Raw genomic sequence first — 27,501 nt, 5'->3', positions numbered from 1 at the left:
CACATCCCTATTTACCCGCCTCACAGAAAATTCCTGCGCTTTGCGTTTCAGGGCAGAATGTACGAGTACCAGGTCCTGCCGTTTGGTCTCTCACTGAGCCCTCGGGTATTTGTGAAATGCACAGAGGCGGCCATAGCCCCACTGAAGAGGCGGGGCATCCGCATAGCAACATACATAGACGATTGGCTGCTGCTATCAGAGTCAGAAATAATGGGAAGGGAGCACACCAGGTTGACAGTGGATCATCTGATGGCTCTGGGTTTCACCATAAACTACCAAAAGAGTGTCCTGCAGCCAGCTCAGGCCATCTCTTTCATAGGAATAGCTCTAAACTCCGCCTCGTACAGAGCGTGTCTCTCTGTGGACAGAGTAAAAAAAATGCTATCACATGCCGGCATTTTTCAGTTGGGAAGATATCTCCCATTCAGAAAATGCCTGCAGATGCTGGGATTAATGGCGTCTTCACTGGCAGTCATTCCACTAGGCAGACTGCATATGAGGGAATTTCAGCGATGGGTTGCATCACTGAGACTGAATCGAAAGCGCCATACCCACCGCTATATCAGAGTGACAGCAGACTGCGCTGCAGCACTCCACTGTTGGAGAAATCCCACATTTCTCACTCAGGGGGTGTCACTGGGAGCTGTCACAGCCAGAAAGGTGGTGACCACGGACGCGAGTCTCACGGGTTGGGGTGCCACTCACGAGGGCAGAGCAGTGAGCGGCAGCTGGGACTCACAACAGAGGGGTGCTCATATAAATTGGCTAGAATTGCTAGCAGCTTTTCTAGCACTGAGACACTTCCTTCCCCTGTTGAGAAACCACCATGTTCTGATCAGAACAGACAACACCACTGTTGTGGCATACATCAACAGACAGGGCGGGTTACGTTCCCGTCCTTTGCACATGCTGGCTCGCAGACTGATCATGTGGAGCAGCATCAATCTGTTGTCACTGAGAGCCACTCACATTCCAGGAGCCCTGAACTTGGGAGCAGACTTAATGTCCAGGGGAAACCCGCAGTACGGGGACTGGACCCTGCACCCACATGTGGTGACCCAAATCTGGACCCGCTTTGGCCAGCCACAGGTCGATCTGTTTGCCTCGAGGGAGAACGCTCAGTGTCCACTGTATTTCTCCCTGAGGGACCAGGAGGCTCCGCTAGGGGTAGACGCATTAGCTCACAACTGGCCACATGCTCTGCTTTATGCGTTCCCTCCACTGGCCTTAATTTCTCCCACTCTAACCAGAGTGAGAGAGAGAGGGCTAACAATGATACTGATCGCCCCAAGGTGGATGAGGTCCCATTGGTTAGCGGAGATCATGCCACTCTTGTGGAGCGAACCTTGGCCTCTCCCTCTCCGGCGAGACCTAGTCTCCCAAGCCAGGGGGGAGATTTTTCACCCTCACCCCGAGCGCCTCGCCCTGTGGGCTTGGCCCGTGAGAGGTTGAATCTGAGTACGGCAGGACTCCCCCAGGGTGTTATAGCCACTATTCAGAGTGCTAGAGCCCCCTCCACAAGATCATTGTATGAGAACAAGTGGAGGGTATTTGAGGAATGGTGTGGAAAGTCTCACACTCTCTCCTTTCAGTGCTCTGTGACAACAATTCTCTCCTTTCTCCAAGAACTGTTAGATAAAGGAAAGGCCTTTTCCACAATTAAAGTATATCTAGCAGCCATTTCAGCCTGCCATGTGGGCTTCGTAGATGGCCCGGTGAGCCATCACCCGCTAGTCTGCCGTTTCATGAAAGGGGCACGACGGCTCCACCCAGTGTCTAAACCTCTCGTTCCCACGTGGGATTTATCCCTGGTGCTGGGGGCAGTTTCACAGCCACCATTTGAACCACTAAACCAGGTGGAAATAAAAATCCTGTCTTTGAAGACTGCATTGCTCCTGGCCCTCGCATCTGCGAAGCGTGTCAGTGATATTCATGCGCTGTCAATACACAAAGAGTGCACCCGCTTCACACGGGATAACTCTAGAGTCACACTCAGGCCAAATCCGGCCTTTGTGCCCAAAAACCCTTATCTTCAATGCACCCCATTGGAGCTGGAAGCTTTTTGCCCTCCTCCTTTCTCCTCCCCTGAACAGGAGCGCCTACATGCTCTCTGTCCAGTCAGGGCTTTATGTACCTATATGGAGAGAACGAAGGTTTTCAGGAGGTCGGATCAGCTGTTTGTTTCCTGGGCTAAACCACATCTTGGCAAGCCCGTTAGCAAACAACGCATTTCCCACTGGATTGTTGAGGCGATCCAATTGGCTTATTCCAGCACGGGTCTGCCCCCCCCGGAGGGGCTTCGTGCTCATTCTGCCAGAGGGATGGCAACCTCTTGGGCCCTTTTTAGGGGTGTCTCTATAGAAGAGATATGTGCAGCTGCGAGCTGGGCTTCACCTTTGACCTTTGCAAGGTTTTACAGGTTGGATGTCACTGCACCGTCTCTAGCCCACACTGTGTTAAGTGTGGGTCCCCACGAGACCTCCTAAATTGGCAGTCAGTCGTTCAGATGGGCTTATCTGGCAATACGGGAGTCTGCATATCCCCATAGTGAGACACCGAAACGAATGTTTGAAAGAGAACTTGAGGTTACTCTATTCCGTAACCCCTGTTCTCTGATAACATGAGTGAGGTGTCTCACCAGATCACCCTCCTTGCACGAAGCGAGGAAGAGGTGAGCTTATCTTGAATGGCGGGTGACGCTGCGTCACACCCTTTTATAGGGAGGAGGGTGGCCCCTCCCTGACGCAAGCGTCACGACTGCCAGCCAATACTGGCTGGAGTAATGATATAGAGGCTTCTGAGGACAACGCTGAGAGAGCGTTCCCCATAGTGAGACACCTCACTCATGTTATCAGAGAACAGGGGTTACGGAATAGAGTAACCTCAAGTTATACAAGTATAACACACAGTGAAATGTAGCATATTGAAAGAATGTCTCATCCTAGGAGGTCTGTAACAACTCTGTGTAGCATGAAGAGGGGAGTGTGTTCACTCCGCTTCAGAGTGTTCTGGCATAGATCACACACCTCCTAGGAGAGGTGTATCTTCTCTTGCTGGTATATGGTATAGCAAACACACGTATATCTGGTTAAGTACAAGAGCCTTTTGTTTAGATGGACCGCTAGACTCCTGGCACCAGCTTTGGGGAGTCTTCACGGGGTCACATCTTGACCCCCCCCCCCCCCCACACACACACACACACACACACACACTTACACAGTATTCTTTGTCCACATGTGTGCCTATATGAAACGTCATATGTTAATGAACCTATGCATATTCATGTCACCACAATAAAAAGAGTGCTATGGGGAACCTGGCTGAGAGTCTGACGGAGGTCAAGTGGGTGGAATGACACTTGGCTCCAGGCAGGCCTCCCTCATGCATGAGGAACACCAAGAAGTTTGCCTACTTGCGTCTTGATTTTGCTGTGTAGTAAATTGTCCTGAACGTTCCAGCGAATAGGTTTAATCTACAAACCTATCAGTCAGTATCAGCAGAGAACAGCTATAGTATCAGAACAGGCAAAAGGTGTATGGGGTCATCTTCTCCACATCAGATACAGTGGGCAAAGCAATTATTAAATCCTCTGCTGAATTTGTAAGTTTGCTCACTTAAAAAGAAACGTCTTTACTTTTATGGTAGTTTCATTTTAATAGAGAGAAAAAAAATATCAGCAAAGAAATCCGGAAAAATGCATTACTTAAAAGAGACTCAAAAATTTGACTCCAGGATAAATTAAAACAACAAATAACACGTCAGAATATCACAGCACTGACAATATTACTGCTGTTAGCAGTTCTTTATCATTTTGTGTATGTAAAATTCATCAATACCGAGAATCTTATGTTGACGACTTTGCTAATTAGCTTCTACTGAGTGGGGTTTTTATAGGTGCGTGAATTTTGGTGAAATCTTTACACAGTGCACATGAAGATTATGCTGTGAAAATGGAAAAATGCCCATTAAAAAAAACCCAAATGTGACTTTGACTTTTTTGCACAGTTGTGAATGGACAGATGGCCACCTCGTATACGTGGTTCATCTGTTTGACAGAAGAATTGGGAATTTATTCTCTGAACACATGGATCAACAAACTGAGCTAATCGCTAGTGTATCGACACAGAGAGATCGCCTCTGAATCCCAGAGGAGGAGCGGCTGGCAGACGTTTTGTGTCAATTACAGCGTAAATTCTACATACAGGAATAATATAGGACAAACAGTAAGATGGACCCTAGTTTCAAAGTCTTGTTTTTTCCATCATATACAAGTTGAAGCCTTTGCACCCTCACTCACTACTTCATGGGTGCAGGTTGCATCAATTACAGTCTGAAGGTGTAGGTACCATACCAATTATTATACTTCTTTGTCACTACTGCCAAACAAATATCCAATACTTTTTAAATATGCAAAACCTTTCATATAATACCAATGTGCAGAAATAACTGCTATCTTTTTTGACAGGCTAATCTTCTGCTTGATCTGCTCATTTTTATCTTCATGGATAATTAAACATTTGAAGTCTAAATACAGATACAGAAAGCTTGCAGGGTGCCTGTTCTTCACATATGTGAGAATAGTGTGCATATAAGTAAATAGTCTTGTCTCAGACTCTCAGCATGGATCTCAGAAAGTGGACACAGTTAGTCCAGTTACTAAAAATCGTGTTAGTAGCATAATGCAATGTTTTTGTCCTGGGTTCAGTTTGCACTTTTCTATAAAGCTCTTGTCCTTTGTGAAATAAAAAAGTAAGTCCATATCCGCGCTGTAAACTGCCTTATTATTGTTGATTATATAGGTGACTGTAGCGCAAGTGCAAGAATTGATGAGCGGGATTGACAGGCAAGCAGACTAGCGATTCCAAGGAATTTGACTACTAGAAATCAGTTCATGTATAGAAAAGGTTCTCAGTTCCCATCCCTAATTATAAAGTGCTCTAATTGCCTGGTGTTCAAATATTCAACATTCATACTATATCATTACTCTCAGAGATGCAGCTTTTGTTTAAGTGTGTGTTCATTTCTTGAAAAGTAAGATAATTATTCCAGTCCCCCACTTACTGTAAAATGACAGCTAGTTTTAGCATGTAGCATAAATGTATTCAGTTCCTTAATTCTTGGTTTGGTCCTATTTAATATATGAAATGCTAATAGCTGGCTTGCATTTATAGATTTAAGTTAAGTATGTTGTCAAGTGGCATTTCATTGATAAATAACTGCTTCCATCAGAGACTGCTTAAGAGACAAATAAACAAAGAAAACATAATGCTTCAGAGCAAAACAGCAGAGGCTGTTTATTTAGGTTGTAGACAAAATAATGCAAGGGTGACAAAACTAGATGAGAAACTAAATTAGAAATTTAAACTGGAAAACTAAACAGTAGAAACCTGGAACACTAGAAAGATGTGGACACAGGTGTAGGTGAACAAACGCTCCGACAAGGGACAAAGGGGAACTGACACAACATATAAATATGAGCATGATCAGGGAAAGTAGAGATACATGGGAACACAGCTGGAGCAAACTAGACATAAAGACAAGGACTACTCAAGTAAAACAGGAAACACAGCACAAAGACAGAGTCAAGGATGCAAAACGCACAAACTTGGCACAGGAAGAGAATACCAAGCACACAATAGCCAGACATGACCAAGTGCCGGGGAGCTGGAGACACAAGAGACAGAGGGAGAGAATAAACAGAGACATGACTGAGGATACAGATAAATAACTAGAGGGCATGACTAACTCTCATCATGGACAAGACAAAGATACAAAAGGAACCTAAGAGACAAAAACAGGTGGTAGAGGGCATCGTCCACTACTCATTAAAAATTGGCAGTTGAATCCTGTGGTCCACATGCCAAAGCCCTAAGCTGCTCCCAACAGCCAAAAAAGGCAAGAATTTTGCATGTGTCCGTGAGAAACAGGTAAACATTCAAAATCCACTTATCAACCACTAAGATAAAAAGGCAAGATGTACAAGATGAACATAACTTACATTTAATAATAATTCTCTTTTTATAATTAGATTATATAATTATAAAATTATTATTATTATTATTAGTGATAAAAAAAACTTGTTATTCACTCAATTCAAATTCATTTATGTAGCTCCAAATCACAACAACAGTGTCAAATCACAACCTCAAGGTGCTGCAATAATAGAACTATGATAATATTTATCTCATGTTCTATAGGAATATATCCAAGTAATTATTAAAAATAAAAATGCATCAAAATCAGCATTGCTTCTGATCACTGACCTAATAAAAATAATAATCAATTTGCTGTTTTCTAGTTCTAGTTTTGTCACAGCGAAGCAGTCTGAACAACGGGAATGGACTGAATAGCAGACCCAAGACAGAGGCACAGAATAGTGAAACATGATATTTATTTACAGTGAAGGTGAACAGTGATATGCACAGGACTTAACACAATTGAACCAAGAGCTACTGAACTATAACTGTGGCCGACAGTGACTATATACAGATGGTAAGACATGAACTGCGAGACGTCAAAAGAACTATAAGGTTAAACACACGAGATCATAGGAACATGAACTGTGGAAGGTGAAATCCATGGAGGTAACTGGAGATGCGGGAGTACAAGTTAAACGCACAACAATTGTTTTGGTTTATTTGTTTTACTAACAAGCGCATGGTGTGACCTGGATATGTTAGTACACAGTTACATGCATATATACAATTGCATTATTTTTACAGATGTAAGACATATTTTAGCAGGTGCTTCTTAAAAAACGAACTCATTACACCACTCTTATTTCAGTTGGGAGTGAGAGCAAACAAAGGTTTCTGTAGAGAAACACTGCAATGTTGCAGATCTCGAACAAAATCAGAAACACAGACTGCAGCTACGAAGCCAGCAAGCTGGTGATGTGCTTCTTTTTTTCTCCTTCTATTTGGCCAGTGAGCCAGTGATGTGAAAGACAGTGTATCTTCTTTATTGCAAACCCTAATGGTCTCTGTATTATGTGTAGTGCAGGTAGCAGTATATCCTCAAAGCGAACCCCCAACTGTGGTGAACAAAATGGCTTTGAAGTGTTCTGTTCCCAGTAATTGTCCTGGCTTCACGCAGAGAAGAAAAGCAAACATTTTTAAGGTGATACATTTGTCCCTTGAAAGTGATCTGAGTTTTTTAAGATCATGAATGTAATCATTTGCCTGGAGCCTACGGCCTTGTCTTTGAGGCCACCAATACATGGATTATCTCACGTAGTGTGCAATTTTACAGGATACCATGCTGCATTATCTACTATTCATTAAACACTTTGTTTATGATGGGAGTTCCTGGCTCTGTCTGTTCTTGCACAACAAGGCAGAAATTAATGCTTCAGACCGTTTAATCTAGCGTCAATCGTCTAAGAGACATGCTGAAAGTCAATTATATGAAAATATGACCATGTTTATGTGTGTGTGTGTGTGTGTGTGTGTGTGTTTAATTGAAAACTATCAAGGTATCCTCAATAGTGACTAAAAGCAAAGTAAAATGACTTATTCCACAGTGGTGGAATTACACACCTATTTGTGTATATTGTTGATGTTTTCTTCTTTCTTTAGCTTTCTTCTTTAACTGATGCTGGAAACATTTTATTTATTTATTTATTTATTTATTCATTTATTAGTTTTTATTGGGCTGCATCTTCAAGCAGCAATGGAATGGCTATATTTTTTCCATATTATGATATTTCTACATTGTGAGTTTAGCTTTGTGACTTGCTGACTGCAGAGAAAAATGTGTACCCTTTATATCAAGCAGTAGATAAATCTACCTGCATTAACCAACCCAGTCATCATGATTTATTTCTTGTTCTTTTGGCTTTCCCTTTTCTTATGAAAGTTTAATGAATTTTCTTTGGTACCATTTTTTTTACCATTTTTCTTATCATTTAAATCTCTCACAGTTTTTCAGTCACTGCTCTAGTTTTCTAGAATTATTTTGCATGAATGAACACCTAACGTACATACTGTATATAAGCCACACAAGAATGACTGTTTCATTTGTTTTGTGAACCAAATCAACCAGTTTTGTTTTGTTTGCAAGATTGTAATCATGGGACAAATTTAGCTGATATGTTGGGATGTGTTGGCCTGCTTGCTATTCTGGTAAATGCATAACAAATTGTTCTGAAAATACTTACATTAATATAATCTATGTTGATTAACTAAAGTTCCTTGATTTGCAATTCAGGTGCATTGTTTTTGACTAGTCCATTTATTTGGTTTGTTTGTTCTCTAACATAGCTATATGCATTCTGCAAACATAAAAGTCATTTTTATGAATGAGTAACATTACTTATGTTTTGTTTTAAGGCCACAAACTCACCAGAAGGCTAAATATCTGAACCAAATGTTACCAACCTGTATGTGCAATGCTTAAAATAATGTGTGATGACTTTCTGGATCATCTTATAAACAGCCCACTTAACTGTTTACTATGTTCTGCCAACTTTGCATTGCTTATAACTTCTTAGAAACAAGGTTATTCATGTTTTGAAATCCTCTCATTTGGTTGTGCCTTGAACCATCACCGTGACATTTTCTTGGCTTGGGGCTCATTGAATTGGCAGCGGCACTTCATTGTTGTCCCAGTGTAAATCCCAGATAATGGAAAATAAGCATTTCCCAGTTTGCTATGCAGCGCTTCCTTCGGTCACGTGTTTGAGGAAGCAGGGTGGACAGGTGGCAAATGATTCTGGAGCCTGATTATTTAACATTTTATGAACTACGCTGTTTCAGGTTCAACTTTCCTTTAATTCCAACATCCTGTGCCCACCAGCACAAAAGCCTTTGTAGTCCCTAAAACCCTTTTGGTGACCTGCCATTACAGACTGCTTTATATTCAATACTACAAGCATTTTTGTTCATATTTGCATTTCATGGTTTTATCTTTTTTCTTACATTTATGCATAAACAAACGTATGTTTTGTGACTGATAAAACACAGCGATGACTTAAATAATTCCTGAAAGCTTGTGTCAAACCTCTGCGCTGCATCCAGGCAGTGTTTGATGAACTAAACGGGGAAATATAGCCTGGGTGGAATTGCCATGATTGCAGCCAAGGGAATCTTCCACAGCTTTATTCAGTGAAAAGAAGATGACAGCAGATCACATTTAAAACTCTAAGAAAATCATTCCAGCTGATTTAACCTGCATTTTCAACACTGCCCACTTTTTTATAGTCAGGATAGTCAGGCAGAGATTAGGCAAATATATTTGCATGTACACCATCAACCATCCATCTCCCCCAATCCTAGATTTGCCAGCCGTATGCATCACATTTGTGTCCCACATTATACAACTCTACCTTTTAATATTCACAAGGAATCGTCACAGTAGCTGCTTGGAAATGACTTAATTCAGACTCCAACTGCTGTATAATTCTGAATCTCAAAATGCAATTAACACAGGGGCCATATCTATTATTTCTTGGCAGTCGTAAAGTATTTCTTGGAAATGAGAAGATTGGCTGATATGAGGAGCCATAAGATATCCTGTATATATATTACGTGCAGTATTTACTGCATACACCTGTAACTGTGACTGTGGGTGTAGGTGTGAGGCCTAAATTCCTGCTACAGTCTGTGGTGGAAGATTTATCTTGCTTCCTGAAAGGTCAAGGGGTCGTCACTAACAAGGAAATTAACACTGGGTTTTGAGAAATATTACTGAGCCTCAGTTTAATAGTAGATGTATGGTATATATGGAGGGATGGCAATATTGTTATTTTGCAGCAGGGGTTTGTCTAGTAATAAAATAAGAGAAATAAAATATCTTATGTTAAAAACACTGCTGGTGGTGTTATGTGTGTAAATCTCTCCAGGGAGACACTTAAATATGAAATATCTGAGTCAGTCCACAGAGAGCTCCTTTTACTTTTAATCCCATATTACTGAAAATGGCTGCAATTTATGTGGAGGGTGCTTTCAAGATAGTCCTTAATGTATGGAAGTGAATAACGCCAAAAGACTAAAAGAAATGCATTGTAAAAGGAAAAGTTGAGAAAACTCAAAATATCAAGGCAACATGACTGTTGTTGAATTTACGCAGACGTGCACATTTACAAAAGATTTGTGGAAACTTGATCTTATTGTTCACCTAATAACAATACAAATCAGGTTTACAATAACATTATAGTTTTACTATTACTATTGTTTACTTACCTTAAAAATATCAGATTTTTTTATTATATTTGGTTTGGAACTGATTTTTACAACAAATGCTAATGCTAATTAGTTAGATCCCAATGCTAGCAGCAGTAGTGCACTAGCTTGTGACCTCACTGCACAAAGTTGAGATTGTGTTTCTTTGCAAGTGTTTGGTGAATGTGGTAACTCTTACACCATGGAAGCACAAAGGTTTCAGCTATCACCTGCGTTCTCTTCATTTAATTTACTCAGCATTCCTTAGATAGCAACATAAAAATCCTTGATTTATAAGGGCAAAATTTAATATTTCCATAGTTTATGTATGCATGTGTGTGTGTGGAGAGGATGGAGGGTTCACAAGTTAGCATGCTGCCAGTGCTTGGCCCAAGGTCAGACAAATAAGAGGATTTCATCAGGAAGGGCATATTACATAATAATAATAATAATAATAATAATAAATCCAGCTCAGTCTCTCTTGGGGAAATAAAATGAGAAGCTAAAATTGGTAAACACAAAGTTTTAAATTATTTAACATGCACATTTTTAATTTACTAAACAAGATTGAAGGCAGAAATAAATTTTATTGTTAACCTCACAGGATTATTAGGGGAGCAAGAAAATTCAAATTGCCCGAACACATTGTCATCAACATCAACATCTTGATTATTCATACATCCTTTGAAAACATTGCATCTTAAAAAACCATCAAGGGATGCTCAGCTACATTAGGTCTTTTTCTTCTTTTCTCCCTGGTGTTAAGTGGTGGCAGACTGATAAACCGACACAAGAGGGCTTTGTGCAGCTTCTAATGTCCTCCAGCATGCAAGCTACTCTCGAGGTGGATAGATCAGTACATTGGACATATGTTCCCATTATTTGCACCTTCAAGCAAAAACTGGATAAGCATAAAATATAATCACACTGCATAGGAAATGCATGCATTAAAATGACAGCAAAATGGTACATTTTAGCAAATGTTTTATAAAATAAACTAAAATGACACTGGATATATTTAAACTTGTCATAGTGGAAAAAAATAATGACTAAAACAATGTTAGACACATTCTGTTTTGAAGAGTTTCTGCTTTTATACTGGGACACTTAATGGAACTGAACCATTATTCACTCAACCTGTGTTTTCAAATGATCCTTCCAAGACCCCTAAATCAGATCAGAGGAAAGAAGATTGATGGTTGGATTAAAGCTGACTTATATAACTAGTTGCTAACACAGCCGTGATCAGTGTTAATCCAGTTAAATTTTCAGAATGAATAATGTCTGTTTAAGTGGAAGAATATTCTGTACATTCTGCATGTTTTTTGAAGTCAAACTTTTAATATATATCCCATTTCAGCATGTGATAGTGATTATTAATGTGGAGAGAACACTGACCAAAAGGAGTGCACACATCACACAAGAATACACACACAAACACACACATAATGTATAATAAACGCACATCATTTATTTTACAGTTCAGAAAGGGTTCTTTCCTATTATAAAAAACATAGATGTCTCTTTGACCCTAATTAAAATAACAAGATGATGAATTTCAGATTGAGACTTAAGCTTAATGAATCTGCTCAGTTCTCAGCTAAGTTTTAAAATTAATAACTTTGACCTTAATGTACAACAGACGCACTGTCACAATATATTCAATCTTACAACGCTGTCGAAGGGATAGAATCAAATGAAAAGATGTAACAGAGCCTGTGACATTTTAAATTTGACTATATGTGCTGCATAAAATCAACATTTGAAACTTAAGCTTGAAATTACGTTAAAACTTACCTTACTGAGCACTTGTAGAGAACAAATATTACAGCCAAAAACTGGCTGTTCTCTATCCTATTCAACAGAATTCAGTAAAACTCATACTGTGCCACTTATCCAGACCACTTATCTCAGTCTTTTCTTCTGGCTACACAGTGGAAAGCTATCATTGTAGTTAGTTTGCTTAGTGGCACTGGGTTGGAAAGCCTGCACCAGCAAGTAACTGTCTTGTTTCTTTAGGGTATGAACATTGAAATGGATTTGAGTCTCTGAGAGCTTTTTAATTTCAGTTTCCCTGCTCTTCCTGAACAAACAGAGATAGCAGAGATTTTCCACTAAGAATGCTCTGCAATGAAAACAGAAAAATAAATACATTTTACATTTTTGAAATTGCAAAGATTGAAGGTTTGTGCGCTATTGGAATTCTTTTGTCTCTGCCAACTTACTAACCATCAGGTCATCAAATGCAGTGTTAAAAAGAACTCAATTCATATCTTTCAGTTATGTGATCGACTCCTTACGCTAGCGGGCTAAACATTACTCCATCATGACTCAGTAGTGCACAGGTGGTAGTACTGCAGGACAAAACTGTTGTTTTTTCAATCTGTCTCAAGACAAGACTACTTGCATCATCTATCCATGGAGGAAAAATGAAGATATGAAGAGAAACTACAAATTGTTGTGATCCATCTTCTGCTCCAGCAGAATATTTATCCTGTAGCTCTATTTGGGTGACATTTTTGGAGAATCCCTCACATAATTTCAATGCTTTCACAGGATGAAAGCATTGAAATTACGGACAGCTACATGTATTTTAGATCTGGGTGAGTAAATAATGCCGCCGTGTGGGAGGGCAAAGGACTGCAGTACGTGTCCCAGTAGCTTTGGCGTCATTTGAAAACTATGAATTAAGGCCCCTGTCAGACGGGGCTAGAAACTAATCAGCAACTCCCTCGAGTCGCTATGAAAAACTGTATTTCCGACCAGCTCACAAGGTTGCTTGCTGTCGTTAGGTAGAATTGGCTACAAAGAGAGTGCTGCAACAAAGCCCACCTTGTGATTTCTTTGGTCGCTAGCAGATTCAATGTAAATATTCACTCACCTACCACAGAGAAGGAGTGAAACTAGAAAAGGCTGCAACACAAACTAGAAATAAAGAACACTGACTTTCAAAGTAAGACTTATACTAAAACTATGTTTATGAAACACAGCAATGTATGTTTTACCTCATCCGGCCAAAGGACTGATGAGCTTATGCAATGACAAGGCGTCCATTGTATGTCCATCCTTGTGTCCCCTCTGAGTTCACAAGAATCACTACTCCTCCTAAAGTGCTGGTTAGCTTTTATTGAAACTTAAACGTACTCACCTAATGGGTCTTCACACAAATTTTACTCAAGGTTAAGGTCATATTTATCGTTTTACAGCCATCTTTCCATTTTCAAAATCCTTACTCCTGCTATAGTATTAGTCAAATTTCAGAGAAACAAGAAATGTTGTCATGCACATGACTGCTTAAAAGCCTCCTTAACTTCTCAGTGGATTTGCATTCTAATTTTATGTTCTAGTCCCTGTTTTCTCTAACTTTATATGCAGGTGCCTTCATCTATTCAACCCCTGGTAAGTGTCATGACATTGTTTTTTCTAATGATGTTGGTAAGTATTACTCTGTTTTCACCATAATTGACAGAAGCTCTAAAAATTAATCACTCAGCTAAATCATGAGTTGACTCATGCTCAATTTGTTCTTGTGAAGGGCAAATTTGATAGGGCCAGTCAACATTAAAATCAATCTGAGGACAGAAACAGATCGATCGAGTCCCATCCCACTCCAGAAGAAACAGTAACTTATATGGGAGCATAGATCAGCTGTCACCAGTGCAATGTGTGGCCTTCTCATTCTGTCTTTTTTGTTGTCGCCATATTTAGTGAAACCTGGAAGACAGTGTATTTTTTCTAAGAACTGCCAAATGGTGACTGGCTTACTTATAAATCCACTCATATTGACTTTGTTCCATATAACCATTTATTGTTCTTTGGGGTTTTTTTCTGCTTTTTCAGTTTAACACTCAAAGATAATATCACACTGAGGGAATATAAAGAACTAACATGAATTTTCTTTGCCAAAAATTAACAAATAGGCAAATCGCTGTTTTCTGACTCTATAGAATTGACCTTAGACAAACTCGCCACTCTTGTCCAATTATTTTTTTGACTGTGTTCTCCGAGTCCATCAGCTGATCTGTCATGGATCTAATTTCGTCATCTGACCCATATTATCCAGCATTTCATCTCCATCAGCCATCTGCGTACTTTGCTCCACAAATGCCAGTATCTACACTCCAGACTACTTGTGTGGTCAGTCACTTTCTGCTGACCACTTGCAATTCTTTGGTCCCCTATAATCAGGCCAAAAACTGTGTGAATGTTGTATTAGTGTAGTTGAACTCTGGAACTGGATTAAAACAGAACAACAGAACAGAAGAACCACCCCGGTTGAAGGAACCAGTCTGTAATGGCCATGTGATTAATTGCAGGTAAAATGTGCACCTGCATTATAACCTGTAGATGAGAATGAACCTGGTACCCCAGAAATCCGGAAAATGAAGCTTTGGAGCTAACATGTGTTTCATGTTTTTTCTTTTTTTTAACATTATCCACTATCCCAAAATTTGCTTTTGTGCTTGGACCTAATATAAAACTTTAAACTTTGAGATATGACACAATTATAGCACACTTGCCTCCTCACGTGAATTTCAGGTATTAATTTAAGGTATGCCTGCATAACTCATTCCAGACAGTCCCAAAAGGTTGATTGTGTTCATTCGGATGTAGAGTTTTTAGTGTGAAACATTTCGTCACTCATCCAAGTGACTTCTTCAGTCTCAGCTGACTGCAGGCTTCCCCAACCTTATAAACAGTTCGTTGCACAATGACTGAAGCTAGCCCACTGAATGAACACTGGGCTGTGAGGTCAATTTCTTGATCATTAATATGCAAATTGTCATTCTGTGGGCTTTGTTCATTGTTCATTCAGTGGGCTAGGCTCAGTTATTGTGCAAATGTACTATTTATAAGGTTATAGAAACCTGCAGTCAGCTGAGACTGAGAAGTCACTTGGATGAGTGACGAAATGTTTCTCCCACTGTAAACGCTGCGTCCAGATGAACAGAATAGACCTTTTGGGATTTACTTACCTGGATGATTGAGCATGCATCAAGACATTCCAGACAGTAGTAACAAACATTCAGCATCATCCTTCATTTGGATGATTTAAAATAACTGACAGCTTAATCAATACTGGAAGTATAATTATAGCATGTCTTTATCAAAATAGCACACTGTGATGCAATTAACTAATTTGATCTCCCTAAATTATATTGTGGGAGTATAACAACTTCATTTGCATAATTTTTACAACCACAAAGGTACAAGTGTTTAGGAAAACATGAAGTGTTTTTGGCATTTTTTCAAATATCTAATTCTACAGTTTTTCTTGGGGGGAAGCATCTCAACAAGCCCATTTCTAATCAAACAATGTGAAGTTTCTCTTTTTAGGCTTAAGGATTTAAAACTGTCATATCTCTTGAGTCATGGGCACTTCAGGAACTCAACAAAACTTAATTTAAGCAACATACCACACAACAGACATTCTTATGAATGCTCCAGCAGTATATAATCTCTGCTCTTTAATCAGAAAACTCTAGTTAAGATGTGATTAAAATAGGAAATTTCTTCTTTTCATGGAAAAATTCAAATTAGGTTTTAAAAAAACAAAAAAAGCAAACTTGGTTTACCTCTGAAAACAAATACTTAACAAATCAATGTATGTTTTACCAATGAAACACATGTAGTTTGGTAATAAATGTGCTGAAAGTCCCAAACTTTGAAGTTGTTTGTGGCTCCTGTGCTGAGTCACGCTGTCTTTTTCCACTGCATATTCTGTTCATTCAAAGATGTCAGTCATAAACCTCGGGCATTGATTCAGCTGCACTGGAATGAAATAAATGACTTTTTTTTTCACACAGTCTCAGAGTTTTTCCTGTGTGCTTCTACTACCCACTGAGAGCTTAAAGGGGTTTAACAGTGTTTGCCATATATAAGAAGATATCGCAAACAAGGAGAAAATAAGATGACAACTTTTTTCACGTAAAAGAAGCACTCCTGGGCCGCAAAAGGCAACAACTGCTCTTGAAATGACTCAGTGCCCTTGTGTGAGAGCAAGTTAGTCATATCTTCATAGGGAGTTCTTCCGAAGGAGATAAGACATCCTGCGCTTTCCTCCACCTCTTCTCCGACAGGACCTCCATATCACTAGAGGAAAATCTCAATCAGCCCTCCTGGCTGCCTGGAAATACCTGGGGAGAGGAAGAAAATCACTGCCTGGCCCCATTCCTTACACACTTTAAAGGTTTTTCATTTGATCTCTATCACTTCTTATTATCTTCAAAATATGTTTCGGGGACTTAATGCTACAGAGGTGCCATCCTCTGGTGTCTCCGCATTAAATGAAGTTGCTTTCCTTTGGATCTGTTGAGGTTTATCGTACTTTTAAAGCTTTTTGTCTGCTTTTCTGCTCAGTGTGAAATACTTTAACATTCTTGATTAATGATCCAAAGGCTGCTGTTGACATACGCAATATGAGCACAATATCACTCATCTTTGCTTTGCGAGCACATCATAAGCATCAGAGAGATACACAACCGTGGGATGAATTCTTTGGTGAAAAGGGGTCGATGATGCTGAACCACAGCACAGATGTTTTCACAGTGTCATCCAGCTGTAACAAGAATGTAAACATGGCTGTGGTAAAGGAAGTATAAGCAAAATGGTATGTGTGCTGGGACATAAACATATATGCACATACAGTAATCCCTCAGCCCTAACCTGTTACAGCAGAAGGCTGCCTCTCCCTGACCGGGCATAAACCAGCCACTGAAATGAATACTCCACCTGTTTTACTTTCATCCTGAATACATCTATTATAGTTTTATCTTTCCTTATCAAGTCAGTTACTCTGCTGTCATGTATGTAACCATGGTTATGAGTGGTCATATTTTTCATGGGTGTTCCCACGGCTATCTAAGTAAACCCTGGGTTGACTTCAGGAAATAGGACACGGGTGAGAGCAAAATATAGAAGGAAACAACAAACAGCAGGTAAAATAATCAGGAAATCAGGGGAAGGCAAAGGAAATAGCACCACACAAAGAAAAGCAATTACTAAAGTAAACAAGGAAGACAACATAGACAAGACAGAGGGAGGCAAAGGCAGGGAAATGCTGGGAAAATGAAAAAACATGAAGATTAATAATATTAAATAAAAACAGAAATCCTGATCTCAGCTATAATAACACGAATCCAAATCTCAACAACACCAAAACTTGGGTCCACAAAAACCCCCCCAAAAAAACCACTTTCTTCCATGTTTGTATGTTAACATAAACAGAAACAACTTTGATTTAAGTTAGTGAATCATGCATGTCTCATTCATGTCCATTCATCTAATCACATTTAGGTCAAAATTTGAACATGCATCAATATTTTACTTGTATCGACTTGTAATAGTTTTCCTTGGAATATTCTTTTCTTGCCCCTCAAGTTCTGGGATTTCATCCCTCTGTAAAGCTACATGTCTTTCCGCCACCTGCTCCTCCACATCATCCCAGCCTCAGACAGGCTCTTTTGCGACCACTTTACTAGTGAAAAGTGTCAGATATCTTCACAGGGACTGTGACAAAAGTTCTGTGTTAAAGAACAAATAAACATGTTTCTTAAATTCCAGGTGCTGGTGTAACTTGGGACTTTCTGCTAGACTCAGATCTACTTCAGTCCCATTTATTTGTCTAGTTTTCTTCCCAGGCGTGCTATGATTACTTCTGGACTGTTCTAATTTGCCTCAATGCTGCAGACGTATTTGTCACCAGTCAGGATTGTTTCCAGCAAAGCCAAAGGAGTTAAATCAATGTGTGGCAGGGAATGTTAATGTGGCATTTACACTTATATGATACAGGGGGTTTTGTTCTTTTTTTTGTGTGTGTGAGTATGTTTTGTTTGTTTGCTTTTTATGCAAATGGCATGTAAACACATGCTCTGGGATCTAATAAAAGTATTAAAAAAAAGGTCTGACCACGGCAAGTGTTTATTTGTGTGAGCATTTGGGGGATGCTTGCATCCTCAGTCACAGGCAAACACACAAACTACAACACATACAAAGCTGCATTAGACTCTATGGTGAAACTAATCCTGTTACAGTGTCTGGAAATGTGTCTGCCCCTGCACGCTGTAACCTTGATTCAGAGTCGCCACGGTTACAAAATCAGTGTTTTTTTAGTCTCCTCTCTATTTTTTGTCTCCCTTTGTTCTGTTATTTTATCTACAAGTGGCATACGGTTCTTGTCACTGGGCTTCCTTATCAATGGCTGACCAGAGCTCCACCCCCTAACCCTCCGTGGCCACCAGAGCGAGTGCCGTGAATGATGGCACATTCATACACTTTAATACAACACACACACAAACACAGGCAGTATGCTTGGAAGATTTTGTGGTCTGAGGTTTTACCTTAATTCTCACCTCGATTCTTCCCCTCATTTAATAATGCACAGCAGTATGGAGGGCCACAGAAACAGTCACAAAAGCTCATGTTTAAATTATCCTCATGCACTGTGCACATCATCAGAAGGCACCTGTGAAAGAAAAACTGTAAAGTGTCAGACAAAGCCTCCCATCGCAACTTCAAGCCAATAGGCAAAGCTCATGGATATAAAGAAAACATCTCTGCCAATTTGATCACACATTTTTTTTTGGCTTTTGGCTTTCCTGAAGTAAATACAAGGAAATCACAAAGAAATTGGAATGACAGCAAATAAATAGAGTGCGGCAGCAAAGCCAAATGAAAAAACATGAAGAAGCACATGAATTAAAGTGTCCTTATGCGGGCTTTTAGTGCATGTATGAAATAAATGCATTTTTGGAGTTACAATTTCAACATCCTCATGTCTATTATTACTATGTTTTGTTGATGATCTCACACATGTCTCTTATCTTTGTCACCATTGGCACAGACTGCTTTGTGCCCCCAATAACTTTCAGTCCTCTGATGGCTTGTATCCGTGGTGAGAGAGATGACGTAATGCATGCATGAAGTGCAACAAATTAAAGGAAGGATAAGACGGCTTGCAAACGGATAAGGATTTCAGGGAAGTGGACACATAATATGACACGGGTGACAACGATCACACATGTGAAAACAGTGGGTGACAATGGCACTGGGTAAAAGACGCAGGAGAAATATGTGAACAAACCAAAAACACAAACAAGTATTTAATATTTTTAAAAAAGGAAGAGAACAGATCGAAGACCCGGACTACTTTTAGCTGCTCGCTTATTCACAAGGGAACTCTGAATCTCTTGTTTGCTAAATGTCAAATAAATACATTTGTAAACCACTGATACTAAGTGCAGCTGCTTAAACAGAATGATACACGTCACAGATTTTTGCACTTAATTTGTTTTATTTTTTAAGACGCTTAATTTAAAATATGTCATTAATAATAATAAAGTAAAATATATAATGGTTACAGAGCTTTACTCAATTTATTAATTGCATTTTTTTTTTATGAGTTGAATAGTCCATAGCTTACAATTCTATTAATATTATAGTAGTTTTGAGAGGGGGGACTCTCAAAGATGATATGGTCCCTGCCAAAATGAAGAATTATTGCATTTCTTCTGTGGGTGTGTGATTTGAGATGTAGAGTTGCAGGTAAATTAATTGAAATCAGGTATGAAATGCTGTTTGCCCTGATACAGCCAATGCTAAGCAGTGAGAGCAATGACTAAGACATTGTGCTGCATATTTTTGTTCAGTGTTACATAATAATATTTGTGAAGTTTAGTCTCGGGCTCTTGCCTGCTTTCTGTTTGAAACGACCTTTACATGACACCCTTGTTAAAAACACGGGTGCTGAAAGATCAACCGGAAGTTGACCAGTAGTATTTGCGAGCACTGTCACCTTGATGTCAAAAAGGCTTTAATGAGAGTGTTACTCCTTGTTCCTGTCAACAACCATCACCTCCAGCTGAACTCCTGGCTCAGAAGTAATGCCATGAAGAAACTGATCAAGATTACAAAGAGCACAGACCAATGAATTTCAAACTGTAAATAGCACTCTTTACTATGTTTTCCTTAAGCATAATATGGAATATTTCTGCTGCCAACCCTTTTGAAAATCTGCGACTTGAGAAAATGATACCAAAGCATAGCAAGAAATCAGAAAACAACAGCCTAGAAATGTGGTATAGGCTGATACCACACAGCCTACACTTTAAGTAAATGTCAAACCCAAATTCAGCAGCGTAAACATCCTGTGCTGTGTGTTTCAAGCAATTAAAGAGAACCATAAAGCAGCGTTTAATTTATATTTTCACACACATATACACACACAGAGTCAAAACCATTTTGCTAGGTAAACCTTGTGAGTATTGAGTTGGACCCTCTTGTGCCTTGAGAAGTGCCTTCCTCAGAGACTTTGGATTATTTTCATATGATAGCATCACACAGTTGCTGCAGATTTGTCAGCTGAAAATCTATGATGAGAAATTCCCATTCCAGCACATCCCAAAGGGGCTTTATTAAATTGAGATCTGATGGCCGTGGAGGCCATTTGAGTGCAGTGAACTTATTTTCATATTCAGTAAACCAGTTTGAAATGATTTGAGCTTTGTGACATGGTGCTTTATTATCATACTGGAAGCAGCCATCAGAAGATGGGTACACTGTGGTCATAAAGTGATGGACATGATCAGCAATAATACTCAGGTAGGCTGTGGCATTTATATGGTGTTCATTTGGTCCTAAAAAACCCAAAGTGTGTCAGTAAATTTCACCATGCCATTACACCACCAGCAACTACTGATAAAAGGCAAGGTGGGTCTATGCTTTCATGTTATTTACACCAAATTATATCCTTATTAGCCAAATGTTGCAGCAGAAATCAAGAAATACATTGCTGTGTAAAATTCTTGAGCCCACTAACAGCCCTCTAACAGACTAGAAGGTCAATATTTGATATGATCACCTTTATTCTCCACCACAGCCTGAACTCTCTTAGGCAAGCATTCTTTAATTTGTTTTTAGAAATAGTTCTCCAGGCTTCTTGAATTATATTCAAAAATCCTTGGATGTTGGCTACCTTTTGTTCTGTTTGTCTGTCAAAATGATCCCATGCAGCTTCAATAAAGCTGAGGTCCGGACTCTGCGGACGCTGGTCCATGACGGTAGCATTCCACTGTGTGTTTCTATCCAGACATCCCTGGTCTCTCTATCCTGACCTCCTCCAAAGAAATGGACAATTTTTTTTTTTGATTTGGAGACATTACTGAGCAGTTTTTGTGTAATTTGACACATTTCAGCCTTTTCTTCCCAATTCCCTTCCTTAAGAATGCCCTGTTGATGCCCGCCCATGCTGACAATTTCTGATGACACTTCAGCAAACAGTAAATTGCTGCAGATGCCTCTCTCAGGTCCTGTGCAAGATCGCTGGTGTATCTGACATGACTTTCAGATACTGTTCATCTGCTGCAGACAGTTTTTTAGGTCTGTTGCGTTGTTTCTTTCCTTCACTTGTTAATTTTCCTCAGATCCTCTGTAAATGTTTAGGGACAAGGACTGGACTGAAAATGAGTGGGAAAAAAAGACGAAGTATAAAGAACTTTCAAAAGGCTTGAGAACTGAGAACTATTGCTCAGGACCACTTTTTTAAAAATAACAGGAAAGTCAAAATACAAAGATATGAGTGGCTCAAGATATTTGATATTGTAAATCTCAAGAGGTGTGAAAACTTCAAGGAATGAAAGGTTAAATTGCTTATGATGAGTGTTTAGTTTAAGCATCCAGTTTTCAACGTCAAAGGCAGCAACCTGAAGCACACAGTTATAGGTTCTCCAAGGGTGAAACGGTCAGCACAGAGCTCCTGAGGCCTCTGTAGAGGAAATTTAGCAGAAATGACCTGATCTGGTTGACATCAGTGACCCACACAAACATAAATTGCATAAATTGCATAAATTAGTATTTTGACACTGCAGAAGATCCTGTGTGTGTTCCAGAGGTACAAATATGTAAGCTGAAAATGTTCCAGAATTTGAAAAAAGATCAGTCATATTAAAGTGACTTAAGTTTGTCTAAAGTGCTCTGCACCTGTAAGCCGCTTTGGAAGCCATCTCCACCCAAGCATTTCCTTGTTATATTGTGTTTAACAACCTCAGTGCGATATCTATTACCACTGATACCTGCTCTGTTCTGAAGAATACAGGTCCCTTGCTGATATGCTTTTCTCACTTCCAGCTTCCCATGTACAACAAACATTGAAATAATAGGGAGGTATCTTCTTGACCTTTATGTTCATCTTTGGCATGTGGAAGAGTGGCCACATTCCTGAACTGAGCCAAATTTTAACTAAATACAAACCTTCTTTTTGACTCTGGTGATTCTGAATCAAACATGTAAAAATATAATGAAGTGCAGTAAAGGATCTGTGATATTAAAGAAAGAGATGTAAATCTGTCTTTTTCACCAACATATTGTTATGAGCCAAACATAAAAAAAATGTTGTAAAAAAACATGAGCCCATGCAATTCTGACATTTCCAGCAGTAAAGCCTCCAGGTCAATGAGGAGATGCAACTGTTTGCATTTTTTTTATAGCTTTAGAGTGTGTCGAAGAAAAAACACGTACATTTTTCCTGGTTCTCTTAAATAAAATCTCACGCTCACTCAAAATTAGTCAGTGCTGATGAGGCAGGTACCCATCTCCATTAAAGATATCAGTAAACTGCACATGGTAATATCAGCCCAGAAAAGAATGCCTGTTTCCAGTAGATTCCAAATTGAAATCAAGTGAAGCAGACAGGAGGGATGTTAGAGCCATATACCCTCAACCTTCCCTCTCCTTATCTTCCTATCCCAGCGTGACATTGTCAGAGAAAGCTGTGCAGGTGAAAACAAAAACTCAGCTTGCTTAAATATCTGACAGCCGAAAGGGGTCAAGAATCAGTGTGAAAACACTTTCATTCCTGCAGAGATTAAAAGGAGACATTTGCATTGGTTCCGACAATGAAGAGACACTATTTCCTTTCCAGTGTCATTGTGTAGAGGTCCTTGAAAATGATGGAGGAAAACACTGCCATCCAACTAAAGAGCTTTTCAGGTAGAGAGAAGTGCAAAGATAAAATACAAAAACTGAGAAGGCAAAGTGGTATTACATAGATTTATATAATGGCCACTAAGTTGGGAGTTCAACAGTCCTTTTTTATGAATCCAAGCCCCTTTACATTTTAGATTGCATCTATTAAGTGTAGTTTTAAACAAAATTAGACAGTCATAAATGTTTCTACATCCAAGAAATCCACAGTTGGAACAAATAATAAAACTAATATGCCTATCTTATAAAGTAAAAGGTCTTTTTTTTCCCAGTGGAAAGTGATGAGCTGTTTTTGATTTAGTTTCGTTTTTTTTAATAAGACCATATTTGGATAATATGGAAGATCTAAAAAACTAATGGTTGGTTAGTAAGGTGTATCAGCAAGTTATTATTTGCCGTAAGTCCTTAAAAACAGGTTTTAAAAAATTAACTTGGAAAAGTAAATGTAGTCTGCTTTTCTGGGGCCCTAATGTTTAAATTGAATGTCACGCTGCAGTAAGAGAAGCAAGTATATAAGCAGAAGGAGTTTACTGTGGTAATAGATCAGGAGTATGGTTATTTTCATATATACTTTGATACATTTTTTTCAACATGGTATCTTTTTAAAATAAGAAGAGTCAAACCTAGAACCGTAGAACCTGTGTTTTTTGTGGTGTGATGTTTAGAATTTTGTATTTTTCTCATAAAAGTTATTCCCTGCTTGGTTTGAGTTCTCATCCTATTCATGATTATAGCTGTGCTTATATTTATTTGAGGATTTTCTTTGTTTTTTTGTTGTTTACCCCTCCACGAATCGCTGCCTTATTGTGGTGGAGGGGTCTGGAATCCTAAGGATCCCACAGGCTATGCTGTCAGGGGACTTTTGCCTCCTGGTAGAGTCTCCCATGCCAAATTGGTCCTGGGTAAAGGACCAGGAAAAGATTCAGACAACCCTTTTGAGTGCAAGAGCAAGCAAATAGTTACCCTGCTTAGGATAAGGTTACCCAGGCTACACCCTGGAGCCAGGGAGACATGGGCCCGCCCTCCTGTAAGCTCCACTGCCGGCAGGGGTCAGGTGCAGTGTGTGTTGGGTGACAGTCCAGGACAGAGACCCTGGCGGACCAATACCTAATACCTACTAAGACTGACGATTATGACATGGAACGTCACGTCTTTGGTGGGGAAAGAACCTGTTGCTGTGTGCGAGTTTGAGAGATACTGGCTAACTATAGTTGGGGTCATCTCAGCCCACAGGTTAGGCTTTAAAACCAGTCTCCTGGAGAGGGGCTGCACTCTGTTTTTACCCGTGGAAGAGAGGGTTGGTTCCCTATGCCTTTAGGTTGGAGAATGGGTTATCTGTTATGCACCAAACAACAGTTCAGAATACCCAGCCTTCTTAGAGTTTCTGGGTAGGGTGATCAAAATGTGCTCAACCTGAAGACTGGCATCTTATTGGGAGGCTCCAACACTCATGATGCCAATAACAGTGACACCTGAAGAGGTGTAATTGGGAGGAATAGCCTCACTGATCTGAACCCGAGAGGTGTTTTGTTCCTGAACCTTGCGCAAACCACAATTTGTCCCTAACGAACACTTTCAAACATAAGGGTGTTCATAACTGCACATGACAACAAGCAGAAGGCTTGCATCTTCGTGGCCTCAGATTCTGATCTCTGCTTATTCCAGACAGTGTGGCTCTGTTAGCTTCATTAGGCAGTGGCCTCCAGCTCACACTGGAGCAGTTCACAGACAAGTGTGAAATGGCAGGTATGAGAATTAGTACCACGCAGGTTGCTGTACCTGGCCCCAAATAAGCAGAAGAAAATGGATGGATGGATGGACTTTTTGTTTATCCAGCCTCTACTGTGTCCCTGTGTCTTCCTGTTTAGTCTCCATCTATGTGTTATGTCATTTTTCTTATTTTTATTTTGGTAGTCTTTTGTCCCTTGTCTTGCATTTGGTCGTTCTTCTTTATCTTGTTATCCCTTGATTGCTTGCACCTATATGTTTACCCACCTGGTTCCCATTTCCCTAATCTTCCTTTTGTGTATATAAAGCCTCCCTTTGTCCTTGTTATGTTGCACTAATGTTTTCTGTGTGTGCTCTCAATCAGTTCTAATATTTGGATTGCTGCTTTTCTTATAGATTCTGAGATTTGGACTTTGTCTTCAGCTTGAATAAAGGTTTGCTTTTTATTAGCATCTATCTGTCTAGCTGTAGCATCTGCATCTGGATTTTTATGGTTTGGCTAATGGGTCTAAATTGGTAAAACTGACCATCCCACGCAGATTCATTTCAAATCAGCAGACAATATACTATTCCCAGTATATATGTGTGCATGTGTGTAAATCTCTCTCTCTCTCTCTCTCTCTCTCACATATATATATTTCTTTTTCCGGGAGATGGAAAATTGGCTACAAAAAAAGTTCATTTGAAAAACAGCTTGAAAGAACCTAGAAGGAATGCTTTTCATCCTGTTAATGATGCGTGATAAGGAAAAATTGAACTGTAGGTAACCATAACAACAGTGCTTATACTCGTCATGCTATGCAACCATTCCACTGGTAAAACTGATTTACTACACTGACTATTTCAAAATTAGTGTGTGACTTATAAACACACCTTCTCTTGTTCCCTCTGGTTCAGGCCTTGGCATAAGGGCAATACTTCCTTAAATATGACTGCTGTGAAGGTTGTGCATGTCAAAGTAGAAGCATGACCATCAGCACAATAAACAAAAGAAAGTGTTAGTCTCCCAGAAAGTCAGCCTTGTTGTTTATCACCTAGGAAAGTGAACACAAAGACTTCTTCCCTGTGTGTGAAGTGATTGATGTTAGTCCACTATTATTTCTTTTGCATGTGCTTCCGTCAGATGAATTTCGCTCTAGGTAAGTGGAGATGAATGTTGATGAATGTTGGAGGGAATGGTGGATGACAGCCGGAGTGGCCCTTGCGGGAGATGAGTCAGGGAACCTGCCAGTCTCTTCCCAAATGATGACATTTCATTTTGTCTGGTACTTTTTCCTTTCAGTATGGCAGGTGCAGAGGCGACAATCAATAGTACTTTTTTGTTCTCACTTTCTCCCCTCACTATCTCTTCACCCCTGTGTCTCCTCCCAAGCTATGTATGTGTCTGCGCCTTTTCTTTTCAATCTAGCTTGCTCTATTGAACTCTCTTTTCCCACTCTGTTGTGTCTTGCCTAGCTTGTCTCCATCTCACCCCCTCTTGCCTTTTCCTCCTCGGCATCCCCTCCTTCCATCATCCGTGACTCTCAGCAGCACATATCGGTGGATAACTAATGGTAATGGACTTTGCTCCCTGATGTGGGAATTCTGCAATCAGCCACTCTGCATGACACATGCGTTGATGGCCTTAATTTTCTCAGACTTTAATGCCCCTCAACATCATCAGCAGCAAGAAGACAGCACACAAATAAGCACTGCTAACAGCAGAAGAGTGATTAATCCTGTCAGTGAAAGTGTTCTTCATTGATGTGCAGGTAACTCAATCAACATTGGCAAATAGTCTGTATAAAGTATGCCATGACATCCAGCTTATGACCTTACTGTCTTGATTTATCTTTCTTACTTTTGCTGGTGTTAACTAAGAAAAATAAATAAGACTTTATCACCCAGACCTGACTAGATGATGACACATTTCTGTGTGATGTTCTCTGTAAATATCAGCCATTAATGTGTCTAATGCAGATAACGTGTGATTACTCATGCTGTCCTACAGCAAGAGAGAATGAATTTATCAACTACTGATATTTCAGAAGCAGAATTCATCTTCGGTGCTTGTGTAGATGCATTTATTGATCTTCTAAACTAAAGATGACTTAAAAATAAACACAAACTAAATAAATTGGTCAACTTGTCATGTAGAAAGATTTCCCTTTTCTACTAAAAGTGTTCTTAAAAATCAAGGCACACTATGCCCCTGAGGTTTATTAATCAGAATCAGAATCAGAATCAGAATGGGTTTATTGCCAGATGTTGAGGTTTACAACATTAGGAAATTGCTGCGGTGCTTCAGTGCAGACAATAAGAATTAAAGTGCTATGTAGAAAGAAAGATATGTGCATGAGATATACATGAGATATATACATGAGAATAAGAATTATGAGTGCTACGTAGAAAGATATATACATGAGTGCAGGTGGTGATCAGTGCCAAACATATATACATGAGAATAAGAATTAAGAGTGCTACGTTGAAAGATATATACATGAGTGCAGGTGGTGATCAGTGCCAGACATGAAATGATGCAGTGACACAGCGTAGGGTCATGTGTTAGTGGCGGGGACAGTCATGTGGTTATTGTTCATGTGTCCAACAGCAGAGGGGAAGAAACTGTTCTTGTGGCGAGAGGTTCTGGTGCGAA

The sequence above is a fragment of the Copadichromis virginalis genome, linkage group LG12, assembly GCF_057382275.1.
Source record: "Copadichromis virginalis isolate Kocher_CV1m ecotype Utaka linkage group LG12, C_Virginalis_male_GT1.1, whole genome shotgun sequence".
In the NCBI taxonomy this organism is placed as follows: Eukaryota; Metazoa; Chordata; class Actinopteri; order Cichliformes; family Cichlidae; genus Copadichromis; species Copadichromis virginalis.
This window is presented reverse-complemented; position numbering follows the sequence as displayed.